At 36.3% G+C, this 10,322-nt stretch overlaps 1 protein-coding gene across 1 annotated transcript in view; it reads left to right on the top strand.

Annotated features, from left to right (window-relative positions):
- Positions 1-10,322, top strand: part of LOC142325792 (neural cell adhesion molecule 1-like) — a 962,523-nt gene that overhangs the window by 549,617 nt on the left and 402,584 nt on the right. The window lies entirely within an intron of this gene.

Consider the following 10,322-nt stretch of genomic DNA (forward strand, 5'->3'; position numbering starts at 1 on the left):
TCTAAAACATCTCATCGGCTGCGGAATAAATGCCCGTACATCAAGCCGATGGATGCCAGCTCGTACCTTTTCAGGAAGACTTGGCCTATTGAATGTCAATACATGAGAGGCCGAAGGAAGAATCTCACCGTTTCGTCTCATAGAAAGTCTGCGACAATGTGTCACTCCCTGGCTAGACATTTCCTGCACTATTTCTTCTTCAGTACAGTTAAGAAGATCACGGCAAACAACAACTCCTCTAGATGAATTGAGTGTACTATGCGGTTGAACAGTAACCGCAAATTCGCCGATCCTCTTCAACGCCTGGACTTTCTGACTTTGCATGTCGTTTATAGTTTCGACATGTAATCCGTTAAACGTCTTACGGATATCCTTGACAGGACCACCAGCACAATTTGTAATCTCTCTAGCAATTAAGAATGGACTTACCTTTTGGAAGTTACCATTCTCTTTTGTAATGACCAAAAATCTTGGTTTGGGAACATTATTACCAAACAAAGCTTTTCTCAAATCTTTACTGATTTTATCAGCATCTTTTCTAATTCTATCACTCTCTTTACTTTTTTTCCGCTTCGCTTGTGGCGAATCGGCGGTTTCTAAACGAGGGTGTTTACGTGCACCCTCTGCCACGTGAGTTTGTTCAGGAAAATTCATGAACATTGATCCCTTCTGTAGCAAGGCTAGCCGCCGGGGTACACCCCCACTCCAGGGCTACTAACCTTGGAGGTCCTATCCGGTACTCCGGTGGAACCGGCATATGTCCTGGCAGAGAGCGGATGCGCAGTCTCTGCACTGACTCCAGGCTCCTACTCACCGAAGCTTTCAGAGCTCCCATGCACCGACATACATGGGCACCATTGCTACATGCTTGCCATCGCAGGGGGCATGTGGACAACGGAAGGGTCTCCGTTACACCTGCAATAACATTGACCCTGGCCGCCACATCGCCAGCTCTAAGAATGGTATGAATCCATTTCCAAAATCGTTTGTTATTTCATTTCCTGCAGGTAGCCAAAAATCCAGTCCGTTTAGTGACCTGAAGTTGGAACCAGGTCAAACTTAGAAAAGCATAACCGAGGAATTTACTCGGAACCCCGTTAGCCAGCTATATGTGATGTACAAAGGTACAGCTGTTGCCGCCCTGGACGTGGAACATAGATGTTGTGTTCCGGACGTGGGGATTATCTACCTCAGGGCATTATTATTATTATTATTATTATTATTATTATTATTATTATTATTATTATTATTATTATTATTATTATTATTATTATTATTATTATTATTATTATTATTATTATTATTATTATTATTATTATTATTATTATTATTATTATTATTATTATTATTATTATTATTATTATTATTATTATTATTATTATTATTATTATTATTATTATTATTATTATTATTATTATTATTATTATTATTATTATTATTATTATTATTATTATTATTATTATTATTATTATTATTATTATTATTATTATTATTATTATTATTATTATTATTATTATTATTATTATTATTATTATTATTATTATTATTATTATTATTATTATTATTATTATTATTATTATTATTATTATTATTATTATTATTATTATTATTATTATTATTATTATTATTATTATTATTATTATTATTATTATTATTATTATTATTATTATTATTATTATTATTATTATTATTATTATTATTATTATTATTATTATTATTATTATTATTTTTTTTTTTTTTTTTTTTTTTTTTTTTGAGGTTTTTAGGGGCATCGACTACTTTGGTCATTAGCCCCATCCCACTTCAAAAAATAAAAAAATAAAAAAAAAGGTTCTTTAATTCATATTTCCATGAAGAAAATAAGTGAGCAAAATTTCAATCTTCTAATTTAAAAAACCACAAATTACCGCCTAGGCTTTCCTTTCGGCCAACCTTTTTTACACCGCTTTTCCATCCTGCGAACGGCCTCAACTTCCGACGACAGAGTGTCTGAGGCTTCGGACATGGCTTCGTCTTCTCTTTCTGACGCCAATGACGTTCGCCGGCTTACATCAGGTGATGAAAGCTTCAATGGTGCTGTGAGCATCGTTGCAATTGAGTCTAAACTTGCAACCGATGCACTTTCGGCGGCTGATGAACTCGATTCGATATCTAAGGCTGTGCTTGGGCCGGCTGATACAGATGCTCTCGCCGCAGTTGTTCTCTGAGCTTTTGGGGCCTCTGTAGGTACGGTTTTAATATCGTCTGTGTCTGGTGCTTTTTCGATAGTTACTTGCACCTCCATTTTGGTTGACGCAGATTTTTCCTGTACTCTTGTCACAGTATCCTTAGCTATATGAGTCGTCGTCGGGGTGATCTTTAGATCTTTGTCGAATAAATCAAGATTTTTCTTCATTACGTCTATTGCTGGAGTTATAATCGAGGATTTTGCCGGTTTTTTAAACTGCGCTGGTGCGGGTCTTCTGTCGGCGACGTCAGTCCGGGATTGAGCCTTCTCATGTTTACTTTGTTGTATCTGTTGAGTAGACTCGATCTTGGAATCAATGATTCTTTCTATTATTGTCGCGAGACTTGGCGCCATCGTATTAAGCAACTGTTCCACGTTGATTTTAGGTGTGGGGGGAGCAGCAGCTGCTTCTGCGTATGAAGTCGATGGTCTAGGTGTACGTAGGTTAACAATCTTCTTCGCTTCAGGGTAGCTGACTTTTTGAAGCGTTTTAACCTCCTGAATGGCCGTTTCTGATTTGTATACTGGGCAGTTCCTGGATCGACAGTTATGGTGCCCTTTACAATTAATGCAGACTGGAGGGTCTTTACATGGATCACCCTCATGTATCTTCGATCCGCATATACAAATTTCCTGCGCTTCACATCTAGCGGCAGTGTGTCCGAAACGTTGACATCTAAAACATCTCATCGGCTGCGGAATAAATGCCCGTACATCAAGCCGATGGATGCCAGCTCGTACCTTTTCAGGAAGACTTGGCCTATTGAATGTCAATACATGAGAGGCCGAAGGAAGAATCTCACCATTTCGTCTCATAGAAAGTCTGCGACAATGTGTCACTCCCTGACTAGACATTTCCTGCACTATTTCTTCTTCAGTACAGTTAAGAAGATCACGGCAAACAACAACTCCTCTAGATGAATTAAGGGTACTATGCGGTTGGACAGTAACCGCAAATTCGCCGATCCTCTTCAACGCCTGGACTTTCTGACTTTGCATGTCGTTTATAGTTTCGACATGTAATCCGTTAAACGTCTTACGGATATCCTTGACAGGACCACCAGCACAATTTGTAATCTCTCTAGCAATTAAGAATGGACTTACCTTTTGGAAGTTACCATTCTGTTTTGTAATGACCAAAAATCTTGGTTTGGGAACATTATTACCAAACAAAGCTTTTCTCAAATCTTTACTGATTTTATCAGCATCTTTTCTTAACTTATCACTCTCCTTGCTTTTTTTCCGCTTCGCTTGTGGCGAATCGGCGGTTTCTAAACGAGGGTGTTTACGTGCACCCTCTGCCACGTTAGATTGTTCAGGAAAATTCATGAACATTGATCCCTTCTGTAGCAAGGCTAGCCGCCGGGGTACACCCCCACTCCAGGGCTACTAACCTTGGAGGTCCGATCCGGTACTCCGGTGGAACCGGCATATGTCCTGGCAGAGAGCGGATGCGCAGTCTCTGCACTGACTCCAGGCTCCTACTCACCGAAGCTTTCAGAGCTCCCATGCACCGACATACATGGGCACCATTGCTACATGCTTGCCATCGCAGGGGGCATGTGGACAACGGAAGGGTCTCCGTTACACCTGCAATAACATTGACCCTGGCCGCCACATCGCCAGCTCTAAGAATGGTATGAATCCATATCCAAAATCATAAGTTACTCCATTTCCTGCAGGTAGCCAAAAATCCAGTCCATTTAGTGACCTGAAGTTGGAACCAGGTCAAACTTAACAATGCATAACCGAGGAATTTACTCGGAACCCCGTTAGCCAGCTATATGTGATGTACAAAGGTACAGCTGTTGCCGCCCTGGACGTGGAACATAGATGTTGTGTTCCGGACGTGGGGATTATCTACCTCAGGGCATTATTATTATTATTATTATTATTATTATTATTATTATTATTATTATTATTATTATTATTATTATTATTATTATTATTATTATTATTATTATTATTATTATTATTATTATTATTATTATTATTATTATTATTATTATTATTATTATTATTATTATTATTATTATTATTATTATTATTATTATTATTATTATTATTATTATTATTATTATTATTATTATTATTATTATTATTATTATTATTATTATTATTATTATTATTATTATTATTATTATTATTATTATTATTATTATTATTATTATTATTATTATTATTATTATTATTATTATTATTATTATTATTATTATTATTATTATTATTATTATTATTATTATTATTATTATTATTATTATTATTATTATTATTATTATTATTATTATTATTATTATTATTATTATTATTATTATTATTATTATTATTATTATTATTATTATTATTATTATTATTATTATTATTATTATTATTATTATTATTATTATTATTATTATTATTATTATTATTATTATTATTATTATTATTATTATTATTATTATTATTATTATTATTATTATTATTATTATTATTATTATTATTATTATTATTATTATTATTATTATTATTATTATTATTATTATTATTATTATTATTATTATTATTATTATTATTATTATTATTATTATTATTATTATTATTATTATTATTATTATTATTATTATTATTATTATTATTATTATTATTATTATTATTATTATTATTATTATTATTATTATTATTATTATTATTATTATTATTATTATTATTATTATTATTATTATTATTATTATTATTATTATTATTATTATTATTATTATTATTATTATTATTATTATTATTATTATTATTATTATTATTATTATTATTATTATTATTATTATTATTATTATTATTATTATTATTATTATTATTATTATTATTATTATTATTATTATTATTATTATTATTATTATTATTATTATTATTATTATTATTATTATTATTATTATTATTATTATTATTATTATTATTATTATTATTATTATTATTATTATTATTATTATTATTATTATTTTTTTTTTTTTTTTTTTTAATTTTTACGGGCATCGACTGCTAAGGTCATTAGCCCTCGTCACATTCTTTAAAAGAAATTATTATCTCCATCAGGATCGTCATATGTAAGGGTGTAAAGGGCCCTTACATTTTATTTAAAAAAAACACAAACTTCACAATAAACATTAAAACATGAATGACAAGGACAATCACAAACACTTACGGGGTGTAAAGGGCCCCAATATTAAAATTTGAGATAGGTTCTCAAAAGACCATGAACTTAAAATTATAATTAATCTTCTCAATACCATATCTTTCCTCTTTCTTCTATATGTATATATATATAACTACCGCTTAGAGTATCTTTTACCACAGCTTTAAACTTCCATTTTACAGACTTTTAAGAAGTCCACTGGCGTGTAAAAATGCAACTATATTTTCTTCATTTCCATTATCCAGATCAGCACTAATATTATTTGTAAAACAGAACCTCTTTCTGAGGTCCTCATATATGGTACACTCTTCTATTAGATGCTTGATTGTCAGTGTTTTATTGCAAACACCGCACATTGGTCTCACTTCGCCGGTTAACAAATATAAATTTGTTAATCGCGTGTGACCGATTCTAAGTCTGGTCACCGCTACTTGTTCACGGCGAGTCAATTTAAAGTCGCTTTTCCATTTATAAGGAGAAGTTTTAACTGAGTTTAATTTTGTATTTAAACTCCTCCATTCAGCGTTCCACTTGTTTCTTACTATATTTGTTAGACGGTTTTTAATATCTGCCACTCTTACAGGAAATGCATCCAAATCATCGCAGACTGTTGCCTTTCTGGCAGCTTCGTCTGCGATTTCATTACCTGTAATACCAGCATGCCCCGGAGTCCATACAAATACGCATCGCTGTCCTCGTTGTTTTAGAACGTATAAAATGGACAGGATGTTTGCAATTAGGACATCCTTAATGTTCTTGTTCCGAATTGCGACAAGTGCACTTAATGAGTCGGAACATATTAGCACTCTCTCTTCGCGATAGTGTTCAGTGTAGCGAAGAGCTTGCTGAATTGCAGTGAGCTCTGCCGTGTAGACACTGGCCACATCTGGCAGTCTCCAAGAGTGGGCTTCTTCATTTACATATATCGAGCATCCAACACCATGTTCAGTTTTAGAACCGTCAGTATAAATTCTAATATGTTCTTCGTAACTACTGACGGTTGCTAAAAAATCTTGCTGGATGATCACTGCTGGTTTCTTTTTTATTTCTCCTTGAGAGAGATCCAAATTTGTATTTACCGCTGGCAAGAGCCATGGCGGTATTTCTCTAGTAGAAATTGCTAGTGTCTCTGGTATAGCAATTTCATATTTCCTTCTTAATTCGTGGTACCTAATTCCGGCTGGTCTGGAATAGGTAGCACGACGTTCGTATAATGCAGCCATGGGATGATTCATAAACAATTTATTATTTATATGGGCAGGGAAAGCCCATATATTTGCTGCATATCTTAACAAGAGGATCTCTCTTCTATAATGTAGTGGCATTATTCCGGCTTCAGACATCAGACTAGCCGCCGGACTTGTGCGGAAAGCACCTGTTGCGTATCTTATTCCGCTATTATGAACTACGTCTAACTTTCTTAAGTGCGACTTTCTAGCGGATGAATATACGATACATCCGTAGTCTAGTTTAGATTGAACCAATGCTTTATACAGTCTCAATAATGTCTCTTTTCCTGAGCCCCAATTTAGGTTCGATAAACATTTTATAATGTTTAGGGCTCTTTTGCATCTATCACTCAAGTCCTGTATATGTAATCCCCATGTGAGGGATTTATCCAATACTAGTCCTAAATACCTTACGCTGTCTTTATATTGTATTGGATTATCATCAATTGTCAGAGCAGGACTTTGATGAGGAATTCTCTTCCTACAAAAGTGTACACAGCACGTTTTTTCTGGTGAGAATTGGAATCCTGTATTCCTTGCAACTTCATTTAGAGCACTGATCGCTCGTTGCAATTTGTACCTCACTATAGCAGTCTTGTTGCTGGCATATACGATTGCCAGATCATCAACATAGACGCTTTTGCTGATTTCTACTGGAATGGCCAATATCAATTTATTAATGGCAATGGTAAACAAGGTTCCGCTCAACGGCGAACCTTGCGGTATGCCATTTTCCAAGATTCTTTCACATGAATATTCGTTGTTGACGCGTACTTGGAAGGTACGGTCATTCATGTAGTTGCTGAGCAGTATAGGCAAATTGCCACGAATGCCCCATTCATGTAACTGGAGCATTATACCATGACGCCAGGTCATATCGAAAGCCTTCTGAAGATCAAAGAAGACTCCGACACAATGTTTCCTTGTAATAAAGCTGTTATATATAATGTCCTCTAAGCTGATCATTTGATCAGTGGTAGAATGGTATTGTCGAAAACCTGCTTGATACGGTGATATCAGGTTTTCTTTTTCCAAAACCCAGACGAGTCGGTTATTAATCATTTTTTCCAATATTTTCCCCATAGCACACGTCAAAGAAATAGGACGGTAGCTATTGGGGTCTGTTAAATTTTTATTTTTCTTTGGTACTGGAACAACATGAGCTTTTTTCCACTGCTGCGGGTACGTTCCATCCCGCCATATTTTATTATAAAGTTCTAGTAATCTACACTTTGCAGTGGTATTCAGCTGCCTGATCATATTATAGTGGATTTCATCCGGACCAGCAGCTGTGTTACCTGATTTTTCCAACGCCTTCGCGAGTTCTTCCATTTTAAATGGTACATTATATGAGTAATTATACTCAGTTCCAAAATTTAGTAGACCTTCGTGTTCTTCTTTTTTGGTTCGAAAACCTTCCTCGTAGTTGGCCGTTTTGCTGGCCTTTTCGAAATGATTGGATAACAGCTCTGCAATTTCATATGGAGTATCTTTTATTTCATCTTCATCTTGAAGGCTAGTTATGGGAGTAAAATCATTACGCCCACAAATCGCCTTCACTTTCCTCCAAACATCTGATGCAGTAGTAGTTTTGTCAATGGATGACACGTATTGCTGCCAGGATCGTTTTTTCGAATCTATCATAACACGTTTTGCATACGCCCTGTATTTCTTAAAGGCAACAAGATTTTCTATACTAGGACGCTTCTTAAAGGCATTATACGCCCTTTTCTTTCTTTTTATAGCTTCACTTATTTCATCGTTCCACCATGGAACGGGTTTCTTTGTAAGTTTCCCAGATGTTTTGGGAATATATCTCGATGCCGACTCGATTATTGCATTTGTTATGGCGTCGACATCGTCTCCGATAACTCCGGTTGTTTCTGGGAGCATCGTTCTAGCTGTGAAGCTCGTCCAGTCTGCCTTTTCAAATAACCATCTTTTAGGGATGGGATATATTGTTCTAGTAACATCAGTTACAATTTGCACCGGGAAATGATCACTTCCATGCAGATCGTCTATAACATGGAAGCTGTACCTCGGTGCTATCGATCCGCTTATAAGTGCAAGATCTATACAGGACGTCGATCCATCTCTGGCATTGAAAAAGGTTCCTGATCCGTCATTTAAAATAATAAGTTCAGAATTCATCAGGAACCCTTCCAGTTCTCTTCCACGGGGATCTACTCGATCCGATCCCCAGAGAGAATTATGAGCGTTAAAATCACCCACCAGTAAAACAGGTGGGGGAAGCTCGGAAATTAATCTTTCTATGTCATCCTTATTCCAATCGTAATTCGGTAAGTATATGCTGCACACAGTGATCTTAAGCGGTCGCTTCATTCTAACGGCGACCGCTTGTAGGTTGGTGTTTAGAACAACCGCTTCGGTGGTAGCTCTAGTCGATGTTAATATAGCTACTCCACCTCTAATTCTTACATTTGGCGGTTGATCTCGCCGAAATATATCAAATCCTTTTAATTTAAAATTTTCATTTCGGCGGAAATGCGTTTCTTGCAGACATATACAAATCGGGTCTACGTCATGTACCAAGCGTTGGAGCTCATGGATGTTTGAAAAACATCCATTGATGTTCCATTGTACAATCGACTCGCTAATTTTTAATTTTTAATTAAATTATTGCCTGGGTTTTCCTTTCGGCCATCCTTTTTTCCTTTTCTTCTCCATCCTGCGAACAGCATCGTGTTCGCGGAGAAGGTCGTCGCCTGTAAGGCTTCCGGTCTCCGTATCGGAGACCACCGAAGCCGCCGACGACGACGGGCATGGATCGGCGCCGGTTTCAGGCGCCGATTGAGAGGCGACAACCTGCCCGCTCCCCAACACGGGGGTCGCACCGGTCACCGCCTGTGGGAGGGGGGACACTCGCCCCCCCTGTGTGATTTTTTGTGGCCTCTGAGGCTTAGAGGCCACTTCAGTTACAGGAGGCTTGGGAGCCTCCATAACAGACTCTGTAGGTATCGCCTTTTTCTTTTCATCGAGGATCTCGCTGAGACGGACTTGACATTCAGGTTTGTTGTCCGTTTTCTTTTCTGGAGGAGCAACTTTCACTTTTATCGACTTATCTTCAGCAGGCTGTATCACTATCTTTGGCTTAACAAGTTCCTTATTGCCAAAAGGTTTCATCTTGTTTTCGATGATCCTCTCAATCATGTTAGCCAAAGTGGGAGCAAGTTTATTTATAATTTGTGCTTCGTCTACAGCAATCGGAGCAGGAGCAGGAACAGTAGCCGCAGCCTGAGCATAAGATGTTGCTGCTCTAGGCTTACGGGCGTTAACTATTTTTTTTGCATCGAAGTAGCTGACTTTTTGCAGGGTTTTTACTTCCTGCACAGCTACCTCATCTTTGTAGACAGGACAATTCCTTGATCTACAAGAATGCGCTCCTTTGCAGTTTATACATGTAGGAGGCTCTTTACATGGCTCTCCCTCATGCATCTCTTCACCGCACACGCATATTTGCGGTCTTTCGCATCTAAGAGCGGTGTGGCCAAAGCGTTGGCACTTGAAGCACCTCATCGGCTGTGGGACAAATGCCCGCACATCCAAACGGTGAATCCCCGCTCTTATCTTTTCTGGCAAAGTAGGCCGGTTGAAAGTCAGGACATGAGAAGCTGAGGGTAAGACCTCACCGTTCCTTCTCATGTTCAACCGACGGCATTCTATTACTCCTTGTGCTGCC

Source organism: Lycorma delicatula, chromosome 5 (assembly GCF_047948215.1).
Source record: "Lycorma delicatula isolate Av1 chromosome 5, ASM4794821v1, whole genome shotgun sequence".
NCBI classification, from domain to species: Eukaryota; Metazoa; Arthropoda; class Insecta; order Hemiptera; family Fulgoridae; genus Lycorma; species Lycorma delicatula.